This window comes from Petromyzon marinus, chromosome 35 (genome assembly GCF_048934315.1).
Source record: "Petromyzon marinus isolate PM22_M1 ecotype Great Lakes invasive population chromosome 35, UKy_Petmar_22M1.pri1.0, whole genome shotgun sequence".
Lineage (NCBI taxonomy): Eukaryota > Metazoa > Chordata > Hyperoartia > Petromyzontiformes > Petromyzontidae > Petromyzon > Petromyzon marinus.
In genome coordinates, this window is record NC_133701.1 from 8,705,846 (window position 1) to 8,723,873 (window position 18,028).

The window sequence follows — 18,028 nt, forward strand, 5'->3', positions numbered from 1 at the left end:
TTCCCATATCTGTCTCTGTACGTAAAAACAAGTATATATTTGTACACATCCTATCAGCCACACGGCATTCTGGGAGTGCATTTTTCCAGCAGCATTGTTTGCATATGTACTCCAAGCAAATTCTGGTCCGGTTTAGATTTTCGGTGTGCTCATCAGCAGTCAGGCTCGCTTCTCAAAACGAGGCAACACACGTATACACAGCCCCTGTATAATGCATTGATCCCGCACTTGAATACGGTATAATTATATCAATACAACTATACAAGTGTTCATTGCATTCCCATCTGAATGTCTAGACAATCTGAGTTGGGAAGCCACCAAGTGAGAGTCGAGGCATATGTAGGTGACTCGTTTGATAAGAGACCTCCACCGTTTGAGATGCTGAGAGGTCTTATCGTCTTTCGATCGTCGTAAGGTGGCATAAATATTGTGAAAGAGCAGGCCAAAGTTACGCGACTATGCCGAGCATTGTGGAAGAACTCAACGAAAGTGAGTAAATAAATAAAGGCGTCTGGAAAGGTTATCAGAACGGTGGGGGGGGGGGAGTGGTGGCGAAGAGGTGAGCACATTTGCGATATGAACACTCGGCCACTTGAGTTTCATACCTGGGTCAGGGCTGTAAGATCAGTGGTGAGTGATACTCTCTCTGAACCGGTTCCGGGCTCTTTCTACCTGCACCAATCCGCATGTCCAGCGTGGTGAAGTATGGTCAAATAGACCGACGATGCCTGGTGTTGTATATGACACTGGATAAAACGCCTTAATCCAGCATTGGATGGCACATTGTGGTGATAAATCACAGTTTGTGTTATCAAATAGGTAAATAAAACAAATTCCAGCACCGTCACCGCAAATGGGACCCAGAAATGTTTAAACCAGTCCAGCGGGGACATCCTTTGAATGCTGCTCGATGGAGTATTGGTCTGGAAGCGAAAATTGTCAAATACGTCGATGGACTGAACAATTCACAGTATATATTTTCAACACACATAACGTCTGGGGGAGACATTGCGCTCGTCTGCTATGCTCGCAGTGTGCGACCGTGGCTTAGTGGCGTTATCTGACTGATCTGTGTAATCTATTTCTGGGTCCCAAACAGGGAAATGCAGCTGTTTGCAGTTACACGGTGACATGTGCACGACGGACAACCGGCCCCAACAACAATAGCCAGTTATGTGCACCCTACATGGCGTCGGCTATGCCAATGCACAACGTGACTTTGCCGAATAGAACCAAAGAGTATGGATCCTTGCAGTCACGAAAGCTTTAAATCTAGAATGCACAACGAGTACACGCGAACTTGTACAGCGTTTTGTGGTTTCACGTGACGTCGGCTATTCCCAATGTTTACGGGATCGATGCCATGCTGTAATGGTTATCGCAATGGGTTTGCAATCCCGAAGTTGTCGGTTCGAGTCGATCTCTCGGCGCGGCACTTGGCACCTTGCTGCAAGTTTCTTCAAATCCACCCCCTACCCCCCCCACCTCTTTATACGCAGCAGCATACACGACGAGTTCGCCAAAGTTGTTGCGCGCGGTGGGATAAAGTGTGGGTACTTCCACCTCTTTATAGACGACTGGCTATCATGGAAGAGTAGGCCAAAACACCCGATTGAGAGGCTCTCTCGCGAGCTTCCACCAGTAGAGAGACGCCTCTTTCCGCCAGCGGCGGCGTGAGCAAGAAATTGCAGCGCTGCGCCTTGAACTTTCCCTCGCATTCCAAACGTACAGCGCAAGTCGCGTGGCCGCGCATGGAGTAAGAACGCCGTGCCGGTCGCGGATGGCTCGTTTGACCATACTTCACCACACGCTTGCTGTGGGTCAGTGCTGGGCTACGTGAGGTTGTCGGTTCAGACATCACTCGCCACTCGCCGCTAACCCAACGCAGGTCAGCGGGTTGGGATCGCAGTGCCCGCTGAGACCACTGCGGGCCCTCCCCCCCCTATCTCCGTGCCGCGCGTGGCACTCTCAGAAAGAGGGCAGTTATGTTTGGGTTGGTACATTGGCGTGTGTCAACGAAACATGACCGAATGAGCGATGCGTTAACCGTGATTGAGTTCTATAAGGGCCGAACAGGCTTACATTTGGTAATGAAAACAAAGTTGTACAATTTGTGACCTGGGTAGGTCGATTGCTCTCGCTCGCGTCGCAGGGTTCATCCCGACAGTTCTACATTGATTTAAGTCTCGCGATAAACACTTGCAGCTATAACTATACGAGCCCCTCCATCAGCGAACAAGCTAATTCCCCAACCCCCCCACGTGGAGCGTTGCTCGTGCATAATATATTCTAATAGGCGCTCGCTAACGCGTTGTATGCAATGCAACGGGAGAGAAGTGGCTCAAAGTGTCAGTCAGCGGTACCGCGGCTGTGAGATCAGCGATCAGAGTTTGATTCTTGACATCCACTGGTTAGTGGATATCATTACCCAGTCGTGGGCCTGCCGTAGGTCGACTCAGCCTTAAATGAGCACCTGGTGCGGTGTGCTATAAAAAAACAACAGCATAGGCATAAGGGAGACAAAGACGGCTGGTCGTGGTGCTGGCAACACCACCCAATCTTTGAACCACCCTACACTATGCCGATCTTCACAGCACTTGCCACCACGAACAGTCTGTATGCTTATAGGGCAATCTTTGTATTTTACGTGTATTGTGTGGTTAGCACGTGTCTGAAGACTGGTATGGTGAGCATATGTGTGTGTGTATACATGTGAATCTTTTTTTTTTACGCTCTCGGTTTATCCATTCACAGCTCTCTGTGCCCTTGTACATAATCACTGCTTTTGTTTGCATCAGAATGTTGGGTTATGCTTTGACTGGTGCATTAATTCGTGGCGCGCAGCCAAACCGTTTGAATAAAACAGTGAGCACTTTCTTGAAATAAGTTTATAGGCCCTTTGGCACGAATGCCTTAGAAGTGCGGCGCGCGTGCCCATCAGGAGTGGGGGAACGGTGGCGCAGCGCTTAGCGCACTGGCTCTGTTAGAAAGCTGGGCCCCCCTACCTACCCTACGGCTGGGTTCGACTCCCAGCCCACGGCTAACTTTACACAAACGACATTTTTCGTGATGCTGCGTTGGCAGCGGTGCATCAAACAAAATTAACGCGCACAAAACACTCAACACGTGTCAATACGATAAACACATAGGAAATGTGTATATCGTAGGCGACGTTTCAGGTAATGCGCCTTCATAGCAGAAGGACCTCCCCCCCCACCCCCCTTCATTTGCCGTTCTTCGTATGAACATCAAGCTGAATGCGTCTTTAAGCAAAAGCGGCGTTATTGCGTCCTTCATAACGTGAAGGAGAGAGGCCATATCTGGATGAAACTTGGCAGCTTTTGGCGTCTCTCCGGAATTTTGACGAAATCTGTTCGGGTAGTTTTGTTTTCTTCCTACAGACGACTTCACAATACGATCATTGAATGCCAACAAATACAAGGACGCCATCATCGATATTCGCCAGGTTTTGTGGAGGAGACTTGAAACGTAACAAAAAAAAAGTTTTTGTTCAATAACTTTTCTTCTAAGTTTTACGGTTTTCCTGAAGAAAAAAAAACCAAAACTTCGAAAATTTAGTTTACGCGCACGCTGGGAGCGCGCTGGCGTTTATATATTTATTTATGTAATCGCTTTGTCACGTGCCGCGTGAGCACGTGCATCTCCATGGCAACCGCTCCCAAGCTCGGGCGCCATTGTGCAGCAGCGCCTCCCCGCCACACAGCAGATGCCATCATCGGCTATGCCACGAGGTGAGCACTAATTAATTTAACATTCAAAGTAATCTGCAAATCGTGGCATGTGACGCATAACACATTTGAAGAGCTCTTGCACAGAACTGCCGGATGCACAATGAAATGAAAATTATTTGAAAACTTTTTTTTCCCAGGTAAGGCCCACTTACCTGACTATAACTCTTATTCAGAAGCGATCTGGCTATCACAAGTGATAGCGCAACGAAGTGGCTTTAAATGTAGCAGATACCTTTTTTTTCAAAGTAGCTTATGGGTGAATCTTGTTATTTTATTCAATCTAGTTTGTAGCTTGAGCTTACTACTTTTTTCAAATTAGATTCCCCACCACTGTGTGTGTGTGTGTACACGTATGTCAGGCTAGCCCCTTTGGAGTAACATCTATGCCGGCTTGGACAAATTCAGGCTGACCTGCCTTACATCCATCCTGGCTTTAACCGGACCGTATTGTGCGATGAGCTCACGTACCCTCTGACCTAGACACAGTCGCATCAGCAAGCAGGCGAGGCTGCATTGTCTGGGTCATGTAGCCCACATGCCCAGCCACCGCATGCCCTAAACGGCCTTGTTTAGCCTAATAGTGGGGGCTAATCGGGCACTGCACGGGATACAAGAGGATGTGGAGCTGATTGAATTTGCCAATGAGCACTACCAGCGGTGTCAAGATCGGCCTCTGTAGAGAAGGCGCGTGATGGATTATGCTGAGCAATTGGAGGTGGTTGCCTTCCAGCAACAATGGAGGGCAGAGGAATGATAAAACAATGAGCGGAGCGCCGGGTGACTAAAGCGCTGCAAGTTAGTAAAGTGAGGAGCACAGATGTTGCATCTGCCAATGATTTCAGTGAACCCATAGCACCTGGATCACGTACAGCAACATATTAGTGAGCTTTTAACACTTCATGTGGCCTTCAAGTTCATCTCGCGTGGCACAAGTGCTATGGTGGTCACTGCTTTCGGGCAAATGGCAGCCAAAGGAATTGGAAGTATATGCAAGATTATAGATACACACATTGTATTTATATTTGTTTAAAAACCTACAAAAATCATAAAAGGTTACATGCCGCTATCGGCGCAGATTAAAAAAGGAAGGAGATTAAGTAGTAAAACTATGTTAAGATGACAGGACATTATTTACAAAACTATGTTCAGAGAATGTTATGGGTCTGACAGGCAGCCACAACGGTTTTGAGATTTCACATCTCAGCCCCTCTACTGCATCACAAATGACGTTACAGTTGGTTTCCTATGACATCATCCTGCATCAGAATGTGGAATTGATAACGTTGCTATTCTTAAAGGTAGAGATATCCTCCGTCAGAGGATTCCAGAACCCTGGCCGATAAGAAATACCACAGGGCAATAGCCTCTTTAAAGTATATCGGCAGGAAAATAGGTGAAAATCTTGTAAATGTTGGAAAAATAAATGTTAGATTTGTAATTATTATACAGTGTATTGATCGATGAGGAAAAACAAAAAAAAACTGTCCGAGCTAAACAACGGGAATCTGAAAACATGTATTAGTATGTTTGACGATAAGGAGAGGTGTGACATTAAAATGTACGACTATACACGGTATTCGGTATGATTACATGAAACGGATGAAGAATGTGGGAAGCTAAATTATTGGTGTTGTTTAAAATGAGAAATAATTATTCACGAATGTATGCCGACAACAGGCTTATTGAAATATTAGTTTGTTTTGAAATGCATGCCAACTACAAGTGTGTGCATGTCAATGGGCCAAGGATTGTCCCAGATGAAGGAAATGCAAAACCTTGATTAAACATTTAGGTCGTATGCATCTCTTGGTAATTCCACAGACAGGAAGCTGCATTCTATAGAATATTTAACGTTTATAAGAAAATACCAAACTTTATCGACTATCTTTGTGCAGTTACATTTTTAATAGAGACCATTGATGCTTCAAAAGCTATACGGTCAGGTGGTTTTGTTTGGCAAACAGAGCTCTACAGTTCACATCTATAGTTAAGTATGTCAGAACAGATTGTGGCAAAATTGCTGCCTATAGTACCATTTGTGTGTCCAGTCCAGAGATAATTAAATTCCAGTTGAGTTGATTCTGAGAAGAAAAAAATATATTCGTTTAACAGACAACATCTCAATTTAACAAACAATTGCCCCGTGGTATTTCTCGTGGGTAAGGGATCTGGAATAATCTGACAGAGGATATCTCTACCTTCCAGAATAGTAACGTTATCAATCCCACAGTGGTGCAGGATGACGTCAGAGCAAAGCAATTGTGATGGCATTGGTGACGTAATGTGAGAACACAATGGACTAGGGGCTGAGTTATGGCTCCAAGGTTGGGACACATGAATCGGAATTTCCAAACTCTTCTCTTTATCCTGCGTGTTAAACCCATAACATTCTCTAAACATAGTTTTGTAATTAATTTCCAGTCTTTTCTGATTATACAGTGAAGGAAACAAGTACTTGATCCCCTGCTGATTTTGTACATTTGCCCACTGACAAAGAAATGATCAGTCTATAATTTTAATGGTAGGTTTATTTGAACAGTGAGAGACAAAATAACAACAACAAAATCCAGAAAAACGCATGTCAAAAATTGTATAAATTGATTCGCATTTTAATGAGGGAAATAAGTATTTGACCCCTCTGCAAAACATGACTTAGTACTTGGTGGCAAAACCCTTGTTGGCAATCACAGAGGTCAGACGTTTCTTGTAGTTGGCCACCAGGTTTGCACACATCTCAGGAGGGATTTTGTCCCACTCCTCTTTGCAGATCTTCTCCAAGTCATTAAAGTTTCGAGGCTCACGTTTGGCAACTCGAACCTTCAGCTCCCTCCACAGATTTTCTATGGAATTAAGGTCTGGAGACTGGCTCGGCCACTCCAGGACCTGAATGTGCTTCTTCCTGAGCCACTCCTTTGTTGCCTAGGCCGTGTATTTTGGGTCATTGTCATGCTGGAATACCCATCCACGACCCATTTTCAATGCCCTGGCTGAGGGAAGGAGGTTCTCACCCAAGATTTGGCGGTACATGGCCCCGTCCATTGTCCCTTTGATGCGGTGAAGTTGTCCTGTCCCTTAGAAAAAAAACCCCAAAGCATAATGTTTCCACCTCCATGTTTGACGGTGGGGATGGTGTTCTTGGGATCATAGGCAGAATTCCTCCTCCTCCAAACACGGCGAGTTGAGTTGATGCCAAAGAGCTCCATTTTGGTCTCATCTGACCACAACACTTTCACCCAGTTGTCCTCTGAATCATTCAGATGTTCATTGGCAAACTTCAGACGGGCATGTATATGTGCTTTCTTGAGCAGGGGGACCTTGCGGGCGCTGCAGGATTTCAGTCAGTCACGGCGTAGTGTGTTATCAATTGTTTTCTTGGTGACTATGGTCCCAGCTGCCTTGAGATCATTGACAAGATCCTCCCGTGTAGTTCTGGGCTGATTCCTCACCGTTCTCATGATCATTGCAACTCCACGAGGTGAGATCTTGCATGGAGGCCCAGGCCGAGGGAGATTGACAGTTCTTTTGTGTTTCTTCCATTTGCGAATAATCACACCAACTGTTGTCACCTTCTCACCAAGCTGCTTGGCAATGGTCTTGTAGCCCATTCCAGCCTTGTGTAGGTCTACAATCTTGTCCCTGACATCCTTGGAGAGCTCTTTGGTCTTGGCCATGGTGGAGAGTTTGGAATCTGATTGATTGATTGCTTCTGTGGACAGGTGTCTTTATACAGGTAACAAGCTGAGATTAGGAACACTCCCTTTAAGAGTGTGCTCCTAATCTCAGCTCGTTACCTGTATAAAAGACACCTGGGTGCCAGAAATCTTTCTGATTGAGAGGGGGTCAAATACTTATTTCCCTCATTAAAATGCAAATCAATTTATAACATTTTTGACATGCGTTTTTCTGGATTTTGTTGTTATTCTGTCTCTCACTGTTCAAATAAACCTACCATTAAAATAATAGACTGATCATTTCTTTGTCAATGGGCAAACGTACAATATCAGTAGGGGATCAAAATACTTTTTTCCCTCGCTGTAGTTATGCTAATACAGACCCATAAAGTTACGGTAATGAGGGTATTGCAACTAATATATACAGGGTGCTTTAAAAAATGTTAACGTTGAGAATAGGTTTTCCCCCCTTTTTCTGGCAACAAAACAGGTGTTGAGATGTTAAAACACCAAACTTAAACCTGTTACAAGAAATCATATCTGCATTACCCACAACTTGTGGTCAGAATGCAAACAAAAAACATACTCTGATAATATATGCATTGTCTTTGAAACTGAGTGGTCCACACCAGAGACGGCTTTCTTTTGAGCCTTGTCCCAAACGGTGTTAGACCACAGGACGCCAAAAGAATTTGCAACAATACCACGAGAAATTTGCCTCCGGGTTCTATAGACCACCTGAAGAAGATTCCAGGCATGTGTTGGCAATGATAGTGAACAAGTGGAGACTCTTTGACTTTTTTGAAGCTATTAAAATACATTTGTTATCATGTTACAATGTATTATCCGGGGTGTTTTTTCATTTGTATTGGGTTCAACTGAGTCGCAGACGTAGACTTTGAGGCAACACATTTTTTTAGTTCCAACACACGGGGTAACTTTCCCTTAACAAAATAACAAGCTAAGGTGGTGACCACCCGGCTAACTACACTAGTTACAACGTAACTGCTACTACGGACTGGGGCCACCGACTTCGGTCCGGGTCCACGTGTTGGAGACTCATTGAACGGAGAACGTAGACGAAGGGACTTCCAGGATGAACAACAACCCTGGTCCCTCTCGGGACCCGGCTTATATTCTCTGTGGCGTAGCCGGCTCCGCCCTTGGCCACGTCCACCTTCCAGAATCCTCGGGAAGGATCTGGGTCCCAATCACGTGACCCCCCCCTAGCCCCCTCTTGGGGCCCCTCTGTCAACTTAACCGGTCACGTGTCCTCCTGGGTCAACCAGAGTGCCATGGCCTCACACTGCACTTAAAGCGTGGTGCATCAAGCGCTATTATTCAGCGCACACCGGGCCCCTCTAGGGCCAGTACTACACCCACAAAATTGTGGTATCCGGTGATGTCGCGACACTGCACGCCGTGCCCCTCTAGGGCCGGTACTGCACCCACAGCATGTTGACATCCGGCGATGTCACTACACATTAAAAACAATAGTCCCATATCATTGTTAACATTATTGTACAAATAAATTCTTGCTTAACCGAGAATAGAGGCGGTGTTCACGTATGTATGTATGTTGAACTTATTTCGCACGGCACATCGCCAACCATGCTAATCAATCATCTGCTGTTCACAGCCCTGAACTAGGGGTGAGAATTTAACATTCCTATGGCAGGTGTGAGCCGTATCCAGAGGACATACTACTGTTGACTTCCCCACAAAGTAGTACCTATTTTATCTACCCCAGAGGGATGATGATTATGGGCCGAGTGAACACCCTAACCAGGATTGGAGTTCACAACCTTCCTTTTGCGATCTGTTCACTCTCTGAGCCATCTGGCCACAACTCCATGATTTACCCAGAGTCACGACAAATATTATCTTAAACTAAACTCACGTCATTTCTACGACGTTGTGAGTTGTATTGTAATCTGGCCCTGTTTGGTGATCGCCAGTCGACACCCCAATCTGAATTTGAACTAAAACCATTCAGAGTGTGAGCTCGTCGCTCTCCCACTGAGCCATCTGGCAGTATTGTGGAGTCAGTAGTGTGCGTACAACTTATAGCGAGTTTTTTATGTGCATGCCAAGTGCCTCCGATGTAATTATTGAAAGTGCTTTTATCAGCAGAGCACAGCGTTAAATTATTGTTATTGACAAAGCCCTTGCAAGAGGAATTTGAGATATTTCTCTATGACTACGTAATCTATCACAGTCATATAGAGTATCTGGTATGCCGTGAAATTGCAATGAATAGTCTGTGCTGGGCTGTGGGCTATGCAAGAGTGTGTACATTTGTTTCTGCGTGGGGAGCGATGGCGCAGTGGTTAGCAGGTCCCATACATGGATAACGTCAGTGGCGAGTTTTTGTTCTGAAAACAATTCTGGAACTCACCTGATACATTCGACAATAACACTGCGTTATAAGAAATATATAATGGCAATTCATCATGCAGGTTTTTTTGGGGTTAGATCGCCTAAATATAAATGTGTCATTAAACCTGCCACCACCCGACACAGCAAATTAGTAAGGTTTGTCACGTAAACAGAACATAACGATTCGTTACTCGTATAGCACACCGACGTGTTGGAGAGCAAATCCACAAAATTTACAATCTTAGTGCATGTGGATTTGCCCTCCAACACGCCAATGTGCGGTCCTCGTAACGAATTGTCATGTTCTGTTTACGTGACAAACCTTACTAATTGGCTGTATCGGGTGGTGGCGGGTTTAATGACACTTTATATTTACACGATCTAAACCAAAAAACCTGTATTATGGAGGGGAAAGCCTACATGTTAAACTTAATGGCCATTCTTCATACCATGTTAACAGAGTGGCCAGAGAGATGGAGATAATAAGGGTGGGAGATTGCACTTAAAACCATGGGAACTGATGAGAAGTTAAATAAATACATGTTTGTGATGACCGGTTATTAAATAGGCTACCTAGACTAGCTATTGAGGGCCTCACCTAGGTCAAATCTGCCTGGTGAGGGGTGTAAAGATCAGTACTGCGGATACCAAGGCGGCCGTGCCTGATGCTGGCCAAACTATGCCCCGCGTGCACCGTGCAGACCCAAATAGGTGCTCGCTAACGGCACTTACCCCAACAGGCTATCTAGGCTATACAGGGGGTCGCTTTGTCTTTGCGTGAGAGCTATGGCTTTCCTGTGAGATGCCTAAAATCCCAACAGTCCAGGTTCAATTCCAGGCCAAGCGCATCACCGTCATGACATAGGTCAACGCAAACCTAAAACGAGTACAATACTTGGTGCACTCGGAAGACAGAGGCAGCCAAGCTGGCCCAAATCAACGCTTTAGGTGTGGTTTCAGCCTTAATAGGTGCTCGCTAACACCACGTGTTAACCGTCGCCTTTTGGCGTCATCTGGTCCAACACCAGTGGAGACTAGGCTCTAAGAAAAGCCGTCTCGGGTGTGGACCAATCAATTTCAGGAACAGTGCATATCATTATCAGAGTTGTCTCTTTTTGTTTGCATTTTGACTGCTTGTGTTGTGGTTATTGCAAACATGATCCCTTGTATAAAGGTGTCAGTTTTGGTGCCAGATAGAAGGGTAAAAACCTATTACTACAATACAATGTCTTATTCATATGACAAAACAAATAGGAAGATCGCCCGCATAGCCTGAACAAACTGTTGGGGCCAGTGCTGTTAGCGAGCACCTATCAAGGCCAGCACCACGCCCGGCCGCCTTTGGCACCCTCATCCCAACGCTTTTAACACACTGCACCAGGTATTCGTTGAGGCCGAGTCGTCCTAGGGAAGCCCTAGGACCAGTTCAGGTAATAGTCACTGGTGTTGGCCGTGAGCGGGAACTAAACTCGGATCGCCTGGCTCGTAGCGTAACGCGCTAACCACAACAATACCTCTCCCCATACACACACAAAAGTGATGAAAGAACGTTGTTACTGCCCGTTGTCTCACCAGCTACACCAGAGCGGAGCAGTTACCACAAATAAATGTTGTTTTTTTCCCTTTACTTTATTTCGCTTTAAAGTATGTGGCGGTCATTCATTGGTGAGCACGAGTGACCACAACGTATACAAACATACGCGGCAGCGGAGTAACGGTTTCATTGCAGAACAGGGGGGGGGGACAATAGTTTAAAGAGTTTCGTCTCGTAAAAATAACCCAAACGCCAAATCTGACAGCCAGCATTGGCTCAGGCTACTAAACAAACGTTTGGCCGGGACAGTCCCGAGGGTGGTTCCAGTAAGTCTGTCCTCGATCCATATTTGTATTTTTTTTGTTAGGCCACGTGGTGGTAGATTTATGCCAACATTCTTGCTATTCACCCTCCATCCATCCACCCACCCACGTTTCAAGATTGTCAGATTTGTAGAGATATATTTACACGGGCCAATGTAGCGATCAAATTTTCCCCGATTAAAGCTCCATGGAGCTCACCGGTGGCTCAAGACTTTTCCCGAACGAATTTATCATCATCGACGTACGTCGACGTTTCGCTCAAACCACTCGAGGGCTTCATCATCTCATGCTCAACTGGTAATGCGTGCAAAGGGGGGCGGGGCTACCTGAGTAGTGGGTGGAGCTACCAGAGTAGTGGGTGGGGCTATCAGAGAAGTGACTGGAGCTACCAAAGCAACGGGTGGGCTACCTGTGCGGTGGGCGGGGCTACACTCGTAGTGGGACGGGGCTTCCAGAGAAGTGGGCGGTACTAGTGGCTTTGTGCGCGGTGCTCGTGGCTGTCTGGACGGTGCTAGTGGCTTTGTGGGCGGGTTTATACGTAACATTTTATTCGGGGCTTAAGTAGGGGTGTGTTCCAGTTGAGCCTGAACATTGGCAAATCCCCCAGAAGCTATTTAGTAAGATTATTAATATATTGCAAAAGTCGCATACAATAACAAATAACACGTCTATCAATATTTTTTTTTAAAATATAACAAAAATAGTCATTCATATACTGTCCTTTGTTCAGCCATTGCATCGCTCCATCCACAGGACATCCGCTGTTGGACTTCGATAATAAAAAAAGGAGTTGTAGTCATTGTATCGACGTCGGAGGGATGATGGGGGTTGAGTCAATGCAATAGAAATTATATTAAAGTTCAGCATCAAATGCGTAATCCGCGGGCCGGGTATCAAACCTATGCGGTTGGACTCGTTGGTTGCAGTGCGCGCTCTCTCCGCGTTATAACCAAGCGAGCCGCCGCTGTTGCACCCTGTAATGGATATAGTTTACAGTAAATATTTTTGGCACGCTGCCAAGCGGCCGCAGCGGGACACGTGAGCCGCCGTGATGGATGGGGGGGGGGCCTTTAGAGTTGCCTCTGCCTCCTCTGCTTTGTATGTGTGCTCCAGTTCGACTCCCGTTACGGGCGACCGTCGAAGTTAGGGATGGCTGTTGGTTTTATTAAAGCAGGTCCCATTGACGTTACGTACTCAACCAAGAGTTTAAGGTGGATCGTCATCATAATCGGATATGGAGAAGTAAATAGCAAAAAATTGCATGAAACTTTATCCTGATGCCCTCTCGTGGCTAGCAAGGCCTCGACATTGGCATTCAGCTCATGAATGTCTTGCCATGCGCAGGGGAGAGAATAGAATCCACCGCTGGATGATTGCCGCTCCCAATCACGATTTCCACGACCCAAACTGTTGAGAAAAGTACTCGGGGCTTGAACAGGACACGTCATGTCATGGCTAAAATAGATGATAACATGATGGTCGAGAACAACAATAATGACGATAGAGTGGCAACCAATTAATGGAACGCGTCCAGGATTTTTTTGTTGTACTGCCGGCGGGGAGATGGAGCGATGAAATCATTTGAGGTGCAGGTGTTGCGGAAGGATTGTCGCATTCGCAAGATAATTATTATGGCCAAATCACCCGGAATGTGCCCGATCCTGGCATATGTGGGCAACTAAGCAAGGCTTGAGCCTGGTTAGTAATTGCAGGGGAGACTTGCCTTGGAATGCCACGTGTTGTTGATGGCTAGGAGATGGCGGTACATCAATTAACTACTAATCCATTGGCCTGCAAGGTGAAGACTTTTTTTTATATCGTTTTTCCTCCCTCTATCACCATGTTCCAGACAACCCTTTGATGAATGTGGCCGCTTTTCTCGAGGATAAATTCTAAACAGCAAACACAACTTGCAAGTAGAGTTCCGCTTGTATTTGGTTGATCTCGACGACATTTAAACCTGGGCTCCCAAAGAGTACATCGAGGAGAGACCGAAAGATGGACTAAAAAAAACGAGTTTGCATCTGGCATTGACGTTTCCAACCTTTGTTGAGAAGCGTTAGAAAACAAACTTTAACAGTGCTAGCCTATTCTTGGTTCTTTCGGTAAAGTCACGTAGAAGGGAAATAATAAAAATATAAAACAATAAAATTCTCACGACGTTTCGACTGCAACACAAGCAATCATCATCAGGTGTGAAAACCACAGCAAGAAAATTTGAAAAAAGTGGCGTTTTTTTTAACGTTAGCACCACGGAGGTGCGATTTGGCAGTTGTTCAGGTGAACGAGTCCATCTATGTTCGGAAAAGAGGAGGGGGAGACGAAAATAATGGATGCGGTCTGAAAGCCACCGTAAGCGTGAACAATCAATTAAGACCCGAAATGGTTTATCAAATCCTTCCAATGATTGCTAAGCCAGAATCCATCTTCCCGGTTGAAATTGTCTCTGTGTTTGTATATGTGGATAGCCTCATGAACGAATCTCTCATTGTAGCCAGGTGGCTTGCAGAGAACCTCTGTGCTAGCCTGTTTATTGGAGCAGCTATGCTACATGTTGTGACGGCACATTGATAAAGTTAAGCAAAGCAATAACACACTCACAAAATTCAAAACACGTTAAGACTGTCGGGAGGAGCACGAGGATATCGGTCCGCATCTGCGCGTGCGTGCGTGTGTGTTGGGAAGGGAGCGGTGGTGTAGCGGTTAGCGCGCTGCGCTACGGACCCGGCGACCCGGGTTCGATTTCTGCTCACGACCAACGCCAGTGACGATTATCTGAACCGGTCCTGGGCCTCCCCTAGGTCGACTCAGCCTCAAATGAGTACCTGGTGTGGTGTGTAAACATTGGGGAGACAAGGCGGTCGGGCGTGGTGCTGGCCACCCACCCCCTCGTGTGCCGTGCGGTCCTTTATAGGTGTTCGCTAACAGCACTTGCCCCTACAGTCTGTTAAGGCTACACGGGGGGTCGTTGTCTTTGAGCTGCGAGCGTTAGTGCAGTAGTTGGTTCCATAACCACACCATCCGATCAACACTCGATCCAAGAGTCATAAAAGGCTACACTGTGAGCGGGGAACTTTGTCTTTTGTTGGTACGTTGCGTTGGTCTTGTGCGGTGTGGGGAGATGTTGTGAGGAAACTGAAAATGGACGCGTTACGTAACAGGTCTGTTTACAGCCAATGTCAAACATTAACCTTTGTACACCGATGCATAATACAGCGTTCACAATGATAAATAATGCACCAGCAATGCCTCTCTCCAGCGCCCCGCCTGCGAGAGCGATCGATACACCAGCCGTGATGTAACAGGCACAGTTATAGCATCGAAAATCACGAGTTGAGTTAACGATTATATGCTGACGATAATGATGATGATCCTGATATTATACAGTTTATGTTGCTGCTGCTGCTATTATGTGAGGGGCACATGTGATAGCATGGGAAATCACGAGGTTGAGATAATGATTACGCTGCTGATGATCCTAATGCTGATATATTCATTCTAAAGATGCCGATGATGAATGATGATGTTGATAATTAATTTATACTGTTGTTGATTTACATTGTTGTTGATGATGATAATGGTGGTGATGCGTTATATCAATGATGCAGCTTGTGCTGTTGTTGCTGATGATGTTGGTGATGCTGATTGATATTCTGAAATTGATGTTGGTGAAACTGTTGATGAAGATGACATTGGTAACTGATTGATGTGATGCAAAAGTTGATGTTGCTGATGATGATAGTGCTGCCGGAACGGATGCATACGTTTGTCGATGATATCGATCACGTTTCTGCTGCTGATAATGATTATGATGACGAGAGTACGTGGCACTTCTCATAAAGCCACTTGTGCTCCATACTGTACCGTCTGAATCAGTGCCATGAGCGAGCACCTTCTCAGGATAGACGGGGGGTAGATGCGGATTTACGCAACGATAAATTACCCAACCACCTTTGTCTCCCCCGTTGCTTAATCTGGCCGTGCCGGACTGTCAACTTAGCTGTTGCTCGTGAAAAAAAAAAACCCCACCACGTTATATAATGTACAATAATAATTCCCAGCCCTTTATCAATCCACTCGTGGATAAATGTCTCCCCGCGTTGTTGTCGTGGGATCGAACCCGGTGGGTCCGGGTCATAGCAGAGTGCGCTAACCACTTTGTCCACCGCTCACGGCTCTCAAACAAAAGTTTCACCAATAGTGTGTGTGTCTGCGTGTGTGCATTATGACCAGGAGTTGAACTTGGGTTATAAATACACACGGTTTAATGTCTGCCAGCGAGTGGGTGGCAGTGGTTGCTTTGATGGCGGTGGTGAGCGTCCGAATGGGGGACATTCTTTTGAGGTTCGAATCGTACTTTCTAAACCTTTCGTGGGAGTTGCAATGCAGATATCAACACGCGTTGCTGTTATGGCGCCCTTTCATTAGAAACACTGCCAAATAAAAACAAATCCCTCTATTACCCGATTAGTGGCGGCGGCGACTAACATGCTTGCGGTGACGAGAATCGCTTTGTGGGCCGTTACGAACTTGGTGGGGGCCTCGCGAACTTTGTCGGCCTAGTGAAAGCATTGACCCTCCAGTACCCGATTAGTGCGGCTGAGATACTCCCCCGGTGACGTATAAAAAATATAAATTTGCCGCGCGTTTCTTTCGCATTATTTAAAGAGTAACCACGCGGCGTTTTAAAACGAAGTCACGGGTCGCTTCTCGTCCACGTGGGCCCCCGGGGGGGGTTTTCTCCCATACCCTTGGAGATAATGTCCTCAACATTACACACACACACAAAAAAAAGTCGCACGTCTTACGCAACACATCGGGGCCCAACGATCTTTCTGGATGTGTGCATAATTTCGGCGGCATTGATTCAGACACTCCTTGCCGAACAGCTGTCCCGCACCGTTTGTTGTTGTTTGTTTGTTGTTGTTCGTACTCAATGAACTCTGCTGAAACGATGCACGCCCATGAAGGCTGCCGGGACCCGACGGTTTCCCGACGGTTTGTGTAAGAAATATATATTTTTTTCTCGACATGTCAGGAGACACATGCATGAAAGAGACATTGTCTGCTTATCTAGCTTTTAAAAAAAAAATTCTTCACAACGACGCCAATGATTATTTTGCTGTGTCGATGGTTTGTGTAAGGAGGGCGGTAGGGGGCTGGTTGGTGGCTGGAGGGTAAAGGGATGGTGGTGGAGTGGGCATGCCGCTGCGAGCGATCATGTGCGCACACACACACACAGAGAGAGGGAGCTGTGTTCGCCGGGTAGGAGGTGGGGAGTGAGTAAGAGAGAGAGAGAGAATGGGGAGCGAGTGTGGGGTGGGTTACACTGCGCCTGGCTGTAGGAGCGGCGTACACAGCCTCGTGTATGTAGGCGCTCAACTTGAACCGTTGATTTTAGGGGGCGTTTAAAAAAAGTTTTAATTAATTAACTTACCTACGGAATACTTTTCCTATAAACGTGCATTGGGATGGGATGGTGCCGTGGTGTACGCAGTGGGTTAGCAGATTGGACAGCATAGTTGGTCGATCGGGATGTCAGTCGATCGCGTGTGGTGGGCTAAAGTGTGGGTAACTCCAACCTCATCCAAGATGTGTTAAGTCAGCTTGGAAGAGTGGTGGGCCAATCAAAACACCCTCGGCTCTCGTGAGATCTGTCGAGTTTGGGGGGGGGGTCCTTCTGTCAGCAGTGGCGTGAGCAAGCGATTGCAGGGCTGCGCCTGTAACCTCCTTACTTTATACACACACACGTGTTTTTAAGGAGGGGGATAGGGTTATGGTGGCTTGCATTCATAGCACTACAGTGTGAACGTACCCTACGGATAGTAGATAAAATGTAGCCCCATTTTTTTTCACTAAATATTTCATGGTCTCTCATTTTTTTATATATCGGGTGTGGAAGAAAAGCATAATTTAGAAAAAAAATAACACACGGACGCTACGCTACGGACGCACACACATCCCCCCCCCCCTCGTTAATAGCCTTTTAGACTGTTGGGACAAGTGCCTTTAGCGAGCACAAAACCACCCCCAGCTGCCTCTGTCCTTCTTCGTGGCAATCTTTCCACGTCGCACGAGCTACTAATTTGAGGCTGAATCGACCTAGACGACGCCCAATACCCGGTTCGTCACCGTTGGTGGTGGCCGTCTCATCGGAAATCGAAGTCGGGTTGGCCGAGTTCGCTTACCGCTGTGATACCCCTGCCAACAGACACACACACACAGTCACACACACAATCACACACAGTTACACACTATCACACACACAGTTACACACAATCACACACACAGTTACACACACAGGCACACAAACACACAGACACACACAAACACACAGACACACACAAACACACACACACAGACACAACA

At 46.3% G+C, this 18,028-nt stretch overlaps 1 protein-coding gene across 11 annotated transcripts in view; it reads left to right on the plus strand.

The window, feature by feature from the left end:
- LOC116948931 (nuclear factor 1 A-type) overlaps positions 1–18,028 on the plus strand; it is a 387,014-nt gene that overhangs the window by 151,351 nt on the left and 217,635 nt on the right. The window contains exon 1 of one of the 11 annotated variants that reach the window (XM_076071913.1): positions 3,697–3,752. The exons of the other annotated variants lie outside the window; for them this stretch is intronic. The gene's annotated coding sequence lies outside the window, so the exon portion shown is untranslated. Of the gene's footprint in view, positions 1–3,696; positions 3,753–18,028 lie in introns of those variants that run through there. 11 annotated transcript variants of the gene reach the window in all.